Genomic DNA, 13,324 nt, shown 5'->3' on the forward strand with positions numbered 1-13,324 from the left:
AAGAATTAGCTTTCACACTGGGTCTGCTAATAGCAGAGTAAAGAATTATGGGACAACAACAATTAATCTTATCATTTGTTTTGAGACTATTTAAGATATTTCCCTGGACATTCAATGCCAAAATACCAGAAAACATTATAACTTGCTGCTATAAACTAAAAATTACTCTTTGGAAAAAGCATTCCAAAATACTTCATCAATTACAACATTTAAAATGACAATTTTACAACAGTGATAAGAAGTTCTAATCACAAATGTAAGAGTACTTTCAGCCATTAAAAAGACAAATGTGTGGGAGTGAGAATAGCTGAAAGTATTTTAATCACCAATCACAAATCCTTTAAAATGGGTAAACTGTTGTTTCCCCATCAGAAAAGCCGAGGTTGAAAGAAATGTGGTTTACTGATAGTCAGATCTGCCATTATTTGCTGTGGTCTTCCCTGTATCATGTTGCTTCTCCTATTTGAGTTCTAATCTTATAGGTGAAGCCACATGAACAAATTCACATGATACAGACCTTGTAATCTATCACTTTCAATTCAAGATAGAATGCAAGATAGAAACCTTTAAAATTATTAAATAGTTTATTACATCATTAGCTTCGTTAACATAGTTTAACTGCACATATGATGTGTACAGAATGATATTTATAGGAACTGAAGATGTCAAATCTCTTTCCTTTTTATATTTCTGTACCTATAGTTTAGAATGGTTTCTTTGCAAAATAATCACTAAATGTGCACTGCAATTATACTTTTAACCACACAGTTCATAACTGTATTTCATAAAGTAAATGTTGGTTGCTTTTTAGTAGAGGATCTGGTCTTCAGGAAAGTACCAGAACTGGTTCAAAATGAATGATTTTGTTCCTGCAAAATTTGGTATAATTTAATCTATTTAAAGTATATAGCTATATTTCAGAGATTTCTGATTAATGGTTTTCCATTTTTAAATATCACATGGTATCCAGTGATATTGCCATAGTTCTGTTATGTTTTAACTTTGTTTGCACATGCAATATACATTCTGTCTGTTTTCTTAATACACTTAATAGCATTAAGTTCATTAATTATTAAATGCTCTGGGCTGCTAAGAATTTAAAGTCTCTGTGCATATGTTCTTATTTATTTTAATGAAGCACATTTCTCTAATTTTAATTCTTGAGCAACCATAGTATAAAAAAAAACAAACTGAAAAGTCCCAAAGCACTAGAATTAATAGTCTACAATTTTGTCACTTCTGGATTTTGAGTGTATTACTGTCGTGGTTTGAGCCCAGCCGGTAACTCAGAACCACACAGCCGCTCGCTCACTCCCCCCCCGCCTTCTTCCTCCCCCCGCTCCCGGAGGGATGGGGAGGAGAATGGGAAGAATGTAACTCCCACGGGTTGAGATAAGAGCAGTCCCGCAACTAAGGTATAATACAAAACCACTACTGCTACCACCAATGATAATAACGATTAGTGAAAAAACAAGGGGAGAGGATACAATTGCTCACCACCCGCCGACCAATACCCAGCCCGACCCGAGCAGTGATCAGGCCTTCCGGGTAACTCCCCCCGGTTTATATACTGGGCATGACGTGCTGTGGTATGGAATACCCCTTTGGCTAGTTTGGGTCAGGTGTCCTGTCTCTGCTTCCGCCCGGCTTCCCTTCCTCCCTGGCAAAGCATGAGACTGAGAAAGTCCTTGGTTGGAATAAACATTACTTAGCAACAACTAAAAACATCAGTGTTATCAGCGTTGTTCCCAGGCTGAAAGTTAAAAAACACAGCACTGCACCAGCTACTAAGAAGGAGAAAAATGACTGCTATAACTGAACCCAGGACAATTACTTATTATACCCTTACATTCCTGTATTTTCAAAAATAAAATTAACATACTGAACATTTATTGTAGGGTTAGAATATAAAATATGAAATGACTGGAAACTCACTAACACCTCAAAAAAAAAAAAAAGTGAAATCTTTGCTTTTAAATAAAAGCATAGCTAACAGTCCTCATTCAGTGGCTTTCAAGCCACTGCTTCTGCAGAAATACTAACTCTCAGGCTTTGCCTTTCTTTTCAGATCTAAAGCTTTTTACAATAAGGCATTGCTCAAAGGGTGTGGCAGAGGCAGCAGATGCTGTTGCTGCTCTTTGTAGTTAACCACTTAGTAGCAAAAACTATTGCATTGTTTCTAGGAAGTGTCAAGGGGCTTTTTTCCACTTTATGCAGCTGAAAAATATCATGAGTATCATGTAGGACCTTTTTACCTCTCAAAACAAGCTTAACATTGAAGGAAACAAATGAGGATTTAAAAAAAAAAAAACCCAAACAAGAACAAAAACTTGAAACAAATAATGAGTGGGGAATCTTTAACATACAAAGCCGAGTTCAGCTGGGTATCTTAAATCCAACTGGGATCATTTGGAATTATGCATTACGGTTTATTATTCTGAGATACTTCTTTCTTTTTATGCCTAAACCCTTATAATTACCCATATCATGTTTGAATTCATGCTTTCTGGGCTAAAATGTTCCATGTCTACACAAAATGCTCTTACAAGTTATGAAGTATGTACGTGAAACTCTAGGTGGACGCTAGTGCTCACCAAGAATATTGATCTGAATTCAGGCTTCTTGCAAATCCCTAAATATCTTCTGGCAGTGAACACAGGACCTTATGTCTGCCTGGCATCAGCTGTGTGGTTTATCACGAGGATGGGGCAGGTGAATATGCCTGTAACCCACTCACACAGGAAATCAACGTGCCTTTTAATGTTATCTAGTTTTAATTCATATTTAGCAATTCTCTCTGTGGACTTCCCAGCTGGGTCACTGCACAGCCAGCTTCCAGGCTGCTCTACAGGGTCGCAGGGCAAGCAGAAAGCAAACCTGACCTTTAGCCTTAGTCTTAGTATCGCTTCAGTAAAACAATTGAGATGTAATCACGGGATTACAATTGACATGTTTGTAAGTGGGAGCTGACCAAGAAAATTCGTTCTGGTAAGTGGAATGATAACTAAACAGCAAATTAGTGGATGGATTTTAATAAGTTGCAGGGAATGACCAGGTGATCTAGTGCAGGAGCTGGAAGTAGTAAAAGCAAGAGGTTCTCTTTGACCATTTTGAGAAAAGTCTCAGTGTGAGACACAGCTTAAATGACTCAGACCAAAACCCAAAGATTGAGCTAAGACTTACTAGGAAATTCATAAAAGTAGTAATGGAGAATGTTTTAGTATTTTTGCTTTTGGTTTTCTCTCTTTTACTCTGTTCAGAGTAAATCATAACTGTATTGAGGACTTCTCCAAAGTCTCTGTGTTGCTTTAAACGCTGCTTTTCTGAATCACATGCTTCAGCTGCTGCTTTTCTAAGTAGTGAGCTGCACATCAGTGTCAGAAGCTTTGGGATATATCTGTTCATACATGATGAGTGTGGGAATATGCACGGGCTCTGAGATTTTAGGAAGGCTGCTGAACAATAGGTGCCATTTTTTGGGAAGGTAGTCTTTTCCTTGGACACATGCCAGAGAGACTTTTGTCATTACATCTCTAAGTCTTGTGGTCCTTCTACTGACCATATAAGATAGCAAGTACCAGAATGCTGTTAATGGGGTTAAGCAATACACAAAAGTCAAGATTTAGTAACTTTTTGAGTATGAAGATGTCTTTGGGTTTGATAGTTCTACAAATTTGACATCATTCCAGGGTATGGAGCAGTCTGTTCTCCATCAGCTTTTACTTCTTGTTTCCCAAGTGTGATAATATACCAAAAGCAGAACTTCAATCTTGTTTTACATTCGATTTTACCTTAATGTAAAATCAATTGGTAGCATTATATAATATATAGCATAATGCATATCCTGCATTGCTTTGTTTATTTTTTAAACCTAAGAAAGGTGCTATTATGTTTGCTAAGGTAAATGGAAACAGATGTTTCAGCCATTGCTTGAGAAAGTTAATCTTGAATTTGTAATTGAAAATAGAATGAGTCCCTGCTCTGATCGAATGAAAGAAAGCAGAAAAGTTGCTACTCTGTACTGCAGTCATTTGCTGCACAAGATACACCGCAGGAACATAGCAAACATGGAATTCATTCAGCTTGGTAGCAGTCCAGTAGTTCTAACCTATTAAATGTATTTGCTTAGATGGAGTAGTAATGCAGATGCATTATGACTTGTCCCATTAAAATACTTTCTTCTTTCTAAAGAACTGCATAACTAATTTTGGTTTTTTCAGCTTTCTAAAACAGAAATTACTTGGTTGCAGTTAATGGAATTAAACAAGCAAAGCAGTAAGCAGAAGCCAGCTATTTATTTTTAATCTAAAGCAAAGTCTGGCAGCTATATTTTGGTTTAGAAATACATTAGTTAAATTTAAAAATTTAAGAAGAATATCAATGTCAACAATGCATATATGTGTAACTAACAGTGATGAATAATATGCTGTGTCTGCATCATGTGGTTTTTTGATTTCTTTTAATCAAGAAGCAAGGATAGTACTGAAAATATAGGTTTAGAGGGGAAAAAAGGGGTTGCAGCTGCACAATAGTCTGCTTTGACTGCAGTGGACAACAGTTCGTAGCACAGGTAGCTCACAGGGTGCATTCTTGTTTTCCCACCATGGGGGTTTTGCTTGCTTAGTTATTTTGTTCGGAGAAGGCTGACTTGGGGTTTGTTTGTTTGTTTTGTTTTTCAAAACTGAGGTCTGTATTTTCTTCCTGAATTGAGGACACTGAGAGTGAAAACTAGAACTAAACCCTATTTTCCCATAGGTACTCCTAATCTTTTTCTTCACAACTATGAATACACCTCTGGCAAATTTCAACTGGCTATTCTCAAGTGAATTTATTAGATGTAATAGAGAAATAGCTCTAGGAGAAGGGACCAGAAGACATGATTGCCTTCCCAAATGAAAGCTTACCTTTAAGATGTCAAGCTTATGTTTTCTTATGGTCTTTCTTTCTATCCCATTAATCTTGATTTCATTCCTGTAACAGTGAATGGCAGAACACTACAAAGAGAGATCAGATGGTCTGTTGCCCATGGTAGTGTAAGAATTTTGCTGATTGGTGGAAAATGTGTTTTTGAATTCCCTGGAGCTGACAGGGAGTTGAGCATAGATACTCATGTAACGAGATTATACAACAGCATGGATATCATAGATATTAGCTATATTTCCTGTCTCTCACCATTTTGCTTTCTGGCTGTTGGGCAACCTAGACTGGGGGCATTAAACTGCCTTCCTAAACCACATAGCTACTCGTGGCTCTTTGCAGCTAAATAGTCATCCTCTTTCCTCATCTCACCTCTTCTGTGACTCTTGGCCTATGCCAATAACCTTGCTGTGTATCAGGTTAGGTAATGGAAATACCTACCTGCAAAACACAGGCTGTCACTTGAGTTAGTGTATACTATTTGATTGCTTCCAATATTTCAGATAATTCATTTATATCTCAGTGCATAGGTATGCACCCTATTCTGATGCTTGCAGTATTAATTTACCTACCCTTTATTTAAAATTAATATGCATTAAATATAGTTAGCCAAGTCCAAGTAATCTAATGCAAGCAGGTCCTTGTGCCCAGATCTGCACTATCCATGCTGAGAGGGAACATCAAAATGATGGTGACGAAATATGTGGGAGAATCCTATTATCAGTCTATAATATGCATGTTTCCCTCATACAGCTGTCTGTGAGAATTGAATTTAATTTTATATATGAGCTACACAGAGACATAAAAAGCTGCATAGTTCAAATATTCTAATCTGATTTCTGTCTCTCTGCCAAGTATGTTGCTTTGGATATCCTACCTACCTTTTCTAGTTGTAGTAGCCCTAAAATGGAGATAAACAGGCCAGATACAGGCTCAATTCTGTGAAGAAAGGAACAGGGGTTTCTCCTTAGCTAAGGCCTCATAAAAAATTGCAGTAGTTTGCCATACTGCAACTTCCTTTCTTCCCACAAACCACACTTTGACAAAGGTAATAATTATTTTATATTTTGAAGTTGAGAATCATAATGAGTAGTTGATAAATCAAAAATTATGATAAACTGTGCCAATAAACAATAAAAAGTAATATAACACAGAGATTTGGGCTCTGTGAGTTTACATGTACATTCACTGATTTATCTTTATTTTGCAGTAGCTGTGATCTGTTAGCTGTGCCTTAAATGAGCCAGGTGCCTTTTCCAGGGCTTATCACTGATAACCTCGCTAATACCTAGTTAGTCTTTTTATAAAAAATGCAGTGACCAATGTTACATCATTGCATCTACAGCACTTCAAAATATTAATGCTACTGTTTACTACTCTGATAATCCTTCTCAAAATAGTGAGATGCATGATTTTTAACAGAACTGATTTGTTAGTTTATGCCAAAAGCAAAACCATAATATGTGTCACAAGGCAAGGGCAAAGTGAAGGGCAAAGATTAAATTCTGCTAACTCTAGCAGAATTCTTTTGCCTGAGTTTTCCCTTACCAATCAGTTTCACAATGCTGAAAAGTACAACGAAGCAGCAGTCTGTAGAGACATTTAAGGTTGCCATCCTGAAATTCAAAGGGAGATTAACGAGGCAGCAAAAACAGTCCAGTTTCATTTGCTAGTATCTTAATACTTGATTCTATTTAGTGTCATTTTTACTTTCTATTCATGTTGAGAGATGACTTATTTCTTACATCTCCAAGCATGACATATCACATTTTTGATGTATATAATGAAGAGTCCTGTGAGTCATTAATTCTGCAAGTAGTAGAAAAAAGAATGTGCAATGTATTTGTTGAAAGATTCATGCACGTTCCCTTTTGCACTCATCTTTCCACTTCATTTTGGACACACATTCACACCCAGCAAACCACAGCTGCACTAGCATTGCATCTCAGATTGCATCATGTGGCAGTGTACAAATCTAGTCTTACTAGTCTTTAATCAAATTGAGAAATTGGGGAATAAAAAACCCAAAAAAAACCAGTGGGTCACGGGAAGCATAAGTATTAATTCACCACTACTTCCAGTGCATGCAAAATTTTGGCCCTTGTCCTCATGGGAGTCTTCAACCTTCACCCACCCCGATATCTATTAGAGGGACGGTACGGCCCAGCACAAGCAATCCAGGAGGTTCCTCAATTGTGTGGAAGGCAACTTGCTCTTGCAAGTGATAGAGGGGCTGACAAGGAGAGGTGTCATGCCTGACCTCATGCTCACCAACAGGGAGGGGCTGGTGGGGAATGTGATGCTCCAAGGCAGCCTTGGCTGCAGTGATCGTGAGATGGTGGAGTTCAAGATCCTCAGGACAGCGAGAAGGGCACGCAGCAAGCTCACTGCCCTGGACTTCAAGAGAGCAGACTTTGGCATCTTCAGGAACAAGCTCAGTGAGGTTCCATGGGATAAAGCCCTAGAGAGCCAGAATGCTGGCAGATATTCAAGGATCACCTGCTCCAAGCTCAGGAGCTTTGCATCCCAACAAGAAAGAAAAGGGGCAAGAATGCCAGGAGGCCTCCATGGATGGATAAGGAGCTGCTGTGAAAACTCAGAAGGAAAAAGGAAGCTTATAGAAGGTGGAAGCGACAAGGACAGGTGGCCTGGGAAGAATACAGAGATGTTGTCTGGGAATCTAGGGATCAGGTCAGGAAAGCTGAGGCCCAGTTAGAATTGAGTCTGGCAAGGGATGTGAAAGACAACAGGAAGGGCTTCTATACGTATGTAGCAAACAAAAGACAAACTAGGGGTAATGTTGGCCCTCTCCAGAAGGAAACAGGATAACTGGCTACCCTGGATTTGGAGAAGGCTGAGGTTCTCAATGACTTCTTTACCTCAGTCTTCACTGGCAAGTCTTGGAAGGCAGAGGCAGGGACTGTGAGAATGAGGCCCACTGTAGGAGAGGATCAGGTTTGAGATCAATCTTAAGAACCTGAACGTGCACAAGTCCATGGGACCTGATGAAATCCACCCACAGGTCCTGAAGGAGCTGCTGAATGAAGTTGCTAAGCCACTGTCCATCATATTTGAAAAGTCATGGTGGTCAGGTGGAGCTCTCGATGACTGGAAAAAGGGAAATATAACTCCCATTTTTAAGAAAGGGAAAATGGAAGACCCGGGAAACTATAGACCAGTCAATCTCACTTCTGTGCCTGGCAGGATCATGGAGCAAATTCTCCTGGAAACCAGGCTAGGGCACATGAAAAACAATGAGTTGGTTGGTGACAGCCAACATGGTTTCACTACGGGGAAATCCTGCCTGACCGATTTGGTGGCCTTCTATGATGGGGCTACAGAACTGGGGGCAAAGCAGTTGATGTCATCTACCTGGACTTGTGCAAAGCATTTGACACTGTCCCACACGACATCCTTGTCTCTAAACTGGAGAGGCATCAATTTGATGGGTGGACCACTCAGTGGATAAAGAATTGGCTGGATGGCCGCACGCAAAGAGTTGTGGTCAATGGCTCAACGTCCAACTGGAGACTGGTAATGAGTGGTGTCCCTCAGGGGTTAGAGTTGGGACTGATCTTGTTCAACATCTTTGTCGGTGACGTGAACAGTGGAATTGAGTGTGCTCTCAGTAAGTTTGCCGATGACACTAAGCTGTGTGGTTCGGTTGATACGCTGGAGGGAAGGGATGCCATCCAGAGGGACCTTGACACGCTTGAGAGGTGGGCCAATGCCAGCCTCATGAAGTTCAACATAGCGAAGTGCAAGGTCCTACACCTGGGTCGAGGCAATCCCAGGCACAGCTACAGGCTGGGCAGAGAAGAGATTCAGAGCAGCCCTGTGGAGGAGGACTTGGGGGTGTTGGTTGGTCAGAAACTGAACATGAGCCAGCTTCAGTGTGCACTTGCAGCCCAGAAAGCCAACTGGATCCTGGGCCGCATCAAAAGAAGTGTGACCAGCAGGTCGAACGAGGTGATCCTGCCCTTCTATTCTGCTCTTGTGAGACCTCACTTGGCGTACATGACACATTGCTATATGGTAAATCTGGGAAGCTATAGCTTTTTTGAAGTTAATCATATTGCCATGGTAATTGAGTAAAATTAAATGCTGGCTGAAAATTACATTGAGAAATTTGGTGCCAGAAGCATGGAGGGAGAGGTAGGAAAAAAGTAATTTTTTAGAGATCAGGTTTGATTTCAGCATGTGGATATAAAGGTGATCATGGAAGGCTTTATAGAAGTGTTTGTATAGATGCAAGTAAAAAGCTGAACCAGACCTGTACTGCAAAGTTGGAACTGATCTGTTACAAACAAATTCCTACATTTCTAGAACATAGGGTCCAACATTCAGTATATTCTGTGGCAAACAGAAGCTAAATTTTAGTTTGTGGGTGTCATCACAGAAGATCAAACATTAAAGCAAGTTACAGTTTTAAATTTAAGTGTATGGATGATATAAAGAAATTAGCTTGCTGAAATCTAGGCATTTGCAGTACTGTAGTTCTACCTGTATGCTAAGGTTCTCCTCACCAAACTCTCCAGAAACTCTTGTCACTATTTGTTAAAAAGGGATGAAGAACATGAAAGGTAACAGTAAACCAAATGCTTATCAGGTTAGGAAATCTTCTTGTTCAAACCTGTTGCTTTTTCAGAATTATGTATTGTCTAATTGACTTCTTCAAAGGCAACTGGTTTGGAATCATTGTTAGATAAGGCAATATCTCTCCATCATTTGCTGACATGTCCCTTTATTTCACCTGCAAAATTTATTCAGGCTTATTCTGCATACGGTTTACAGGTTGTCCATGCACACAAAGTACACTGAGTGTGCTCAGGAATTACCTGGCTTACAACAATGTATACTACAAGGTATATATGAATATTCTTTGCCTGGGTAATTTCAGAAGAAACAGAATGATTCTATTCTCAAATATTCTGAGTACCTTTTTTTCCAGAATTTGAAATGTTTTGCCTACTGATACACTGCTCATAAGAAAGTCACTCAGACACGGTTGGAGATAAAGGAAAGAAAAATTTCATTCACTCCAGAAGGAGAGTAGGAAAGAACTTCGTAAGAAATTTATATTTTCTGTATTCTTATATTCTTTCCTCTGTTGAATTACCAGTGCTACACTAAAGTAATAAAAAGAAGTCCATTTGGATTGTGTAAGCAATGTGTAGTTATTCAATTAATATTTTAAAAATCACTTGATAGAAAACAGGATATCAGTTGATTAACTGGCCTGGTATCAATTTTTGTCCATACCCTACACAGATAAGTAAGAATAAATTCTTCAACCATAATAAAGGAAATACAAACGTTTCCATTAACCACTGTGATATGGGAGATGTAAGTGATTTGGCGTTAAGTCTGTAGTGAATATAGTATGTATTTCAAATTGACTTTTACATTTTTAGAAGACTGCTATTTGCAATTCTGAAGACTTATGGAAATGCATGAAGAAAAGGAAAAAGTATCTGGAATATCATCCTTTAATCTGCTAAATAGAGGATTAAAAGTATTTAACTTCCATAAATTTTCCTGAAACATTTTGTTAAGTACAGCCTACTTAGATTTAGATACATCTACGAGTGTATATCTAGCTTAGCTCTATGTACATTTGACAGACCTGAGAATATTCTAGGATTAATTATAGGAAAAAAAAGTGAAGTTCCTTTCTAGAGGAAAAAACATGGATGTTATCAGAAAAGACCACAGCATTTGTTGGTTTTAAATTCGGAATGTAAACACAGTAGCTGAACCAAATGTTTTTGCAGAGTAATTAATGGCTATGAAGTAGCTTGCTTCTGTGCATCTGCAGGCAAATCCCGCAGGCTTACCTTCTTGTTCTGCATGTCAACTGGGGACACTCAGCTGAACTAGAAGGTAATCCTAATGGAGCACCATAGGGTTTCAGAGCTCATCTTTGTTGACAGCTTGCTAGTTGTCCATTTTCATCCTCTTCAAAACATGAGATTGCCCTTGCTACTGTCCAGTAACTCCTTTCCACTGTGCAAGAACTTGTTTGGCTTGCTGTGCCCTCACTGTCCACTGTGGCAGGGAACACTGAGTGCCATATACCATGGGGGTTTTGGACAACAAAGGGAACTTTCACAGAAAAAATGGCAAAGGGGAAAACCAACCTCCTGGGTCTCACAAGGAGAAAGAAAGGCAAATGTGGCTGCATAGCTTCATTTGCTAGTGCCGGAGAGGAGAGGAGAGGAGAGGAGAGGAGAGGAGAGGAGAGGAGAGGAGAGGAGAGGAGAGGAGAGGAGAGGAGAGGAGAGGAGAGGAGAGGAGAGGAGAGGAGAGGAGAGGAGAGGAGAGGAGAGGAGAGGAGAGGAGAGGAGAAGAGAAAGAACAGAAGAGAAGAGAAGAGAAGAGAAGAGAAGAGAAGAGAAGAGAAGAGAAGAGAAGAGAAGAGAAGAGAAGAGAAGAGAAGAGAAGAGAAGAGAAGAGAAGAGAAGAGAAGAGAAGAGAAGAGAAGAGAAGAGAAGAGAAGAGGTCTTTGTCCCTTCCTTTGCCAAATAAGCTGAGCAGAGAAGAGAGCCTGACTGTCTGTCTTGAATATGTGTATCTCCCTGAAGCCCACAGAGCAAGTAGTATCCACCTACAGCTGTGGCTCCCATAATATTTGAATAGTGGCTTAGTATGAGATCTGTTTCCCAAACTACAGTGCCACTTACAGGGATCGGTTTGGGGATCAGCAAGGTCAGTGGTGTGACTAGTAGTTTTTTCTCCTTTCCAAAAATCCATAAGGTGGAATTGAACATTAAGAAATAATGTCAGAGTGTACAAACTGAGTTTCTAACTGTTCAGTAGTTAAGAGACTGAAAAGTCCATCCGCAGAAGTAAACAGACCCATGAAGCTGGGGGATGTCTGCAGGATACTTTCTGTGTGGAGTATGACAAGATTTTAAATCCTTGGTGGTTGAGCTACACTTTCTTATATTCTTTCCCCCCCCCTAAGGGAGAGAGAACAGGATGATTCCATTTCGTTTCAGGATTAAAAAGAAGGGAAGGATTTAGATAACTGTTTCTGGCATGAGTCTACACTCTGCATGGATGAAAACTGCGTTTTTCGCAGTTAAAGGAGATGAGCTCCTTTAATTTTTTTTCAGTGAGAAATCTGCCACCTCAATTCTTCAGAAGTCATTCCTCTGATTGTGAGTGATGATTCTATACACCTGAATGAAATATGTTTTTTTAATTTTTCTGAGAAATAAAAGAAATTGGGGTTATAGTGCCCGTAAGCACTTTGAACCCTCTTTCTTTTTTTTCTCCACTATATTCCACTACTGAATATATATGTGTGATTACCCTGGAATTAATGATCTAGAGGATTAGAGGTTTATTACTTAATATGTTTTAGTGACCTTCTTTTTAATTTCCCAGCTATGATTTTCTTTCTTCTCCATTTATTTCTCATCTAATTTTTTATTTTCCTTATTGACTTCTCCTTAGAAAAAATTTTAACCCTTCCTGCTTCCCTTCCAGCTCCTTTCCCAGTATTCCATTCTTCCACCTACTTTTTTATTATTCTTTATTTTCACCTCTGCATTTTTATACAACTAATCTTCCAGTCTTCCTATTTTTTCCTTCTCTCATTCTTCACTTTCACCTCATATTCTTTCTACATTCACTTACAGTCTCTTGTTTCCATTTCTTACTCTATTTTCCTTATTTTTTTCTGCTTCTTTCCATAAGACCTGGTTTTGTTTGTCACCTTTTGCTTCGTTTAATATGTTTTTCCCCAACTATCTTTTATATTCTTATTTCTCTGTCATTCCATATCTCTAGCTAATTTAAATGAGTACTGACCTGCATTGACCCTTAAGCCTCCTGAAAGGCTGACTGATCATTCCGCAAGGACCCCAGTAACGGGTAGGGACTGAAAATATCTCTTTACATTCAGGCATAAGGGATATATGCACCATTGTGTGTCCAAGTATACATTTCATCTGTATGTTTCATGTCATTAGAAAATTATTCAGTAGCATGAAAGATACCCTGCTGAGTTTATTTTCTCAGTTCAATATATAAATAAATATGTATATTCAAGGACTTTCAGATTTATCCAGTTACAGCTATTGAATAAAGAACCAAATATATAGTAGCAGTTAAATTGAAATTAAAATAGGCAATTATTCTTCCTATTATCTAGAATAACTACCTGTGCAAAGACTTACTTGGAACCACTACTTTACTACTTCATAATACTCAGAGGTTATTTTTATTTGTTTTTAAAAAATTCTGATTCTGCAGTGCTTGTTTTCTGATACTCTTGCTGAACTCAGTGGAAATTTCTGCATTAGGTCTGATGAATTGTGCTGTTTATAGTTACCAATATAATCCTGATTGATTCCTGAGGAGTGGGAGGTGATTTTAAAATAATTAGGGTTATGAGGAA

General features: G+C 38.8%; 1 protein-coding gene across 4 annotated transcripts in view; it reads left to right on the top strand.

Annotated features, from left to right (window-relative positions):
* The window catches only part of SCN1A (sodium voltage-gated channel alpha subunit 1), a 92,979-nt gene that overhangs the window by 19,014 nt on the left and 60,641 nt on the right, over positions 1 to 13,324 (top strand). The window lies entirely within an intron of this gene.

This window comes from Strigops habroptila, chromosome 5, assembly GCF_004027225.2.
Source record: "Strigops habroptila isolate Jane chromosome 5, bStrHab1.2.pri, whole genome shotgun sequence".
NCBI classification, from domain to species: Eukaryota; Metazoa; Chordata; class Aves; order Psittaciformes; family Psittacidae; genus Strigops; species Strigops habroptila.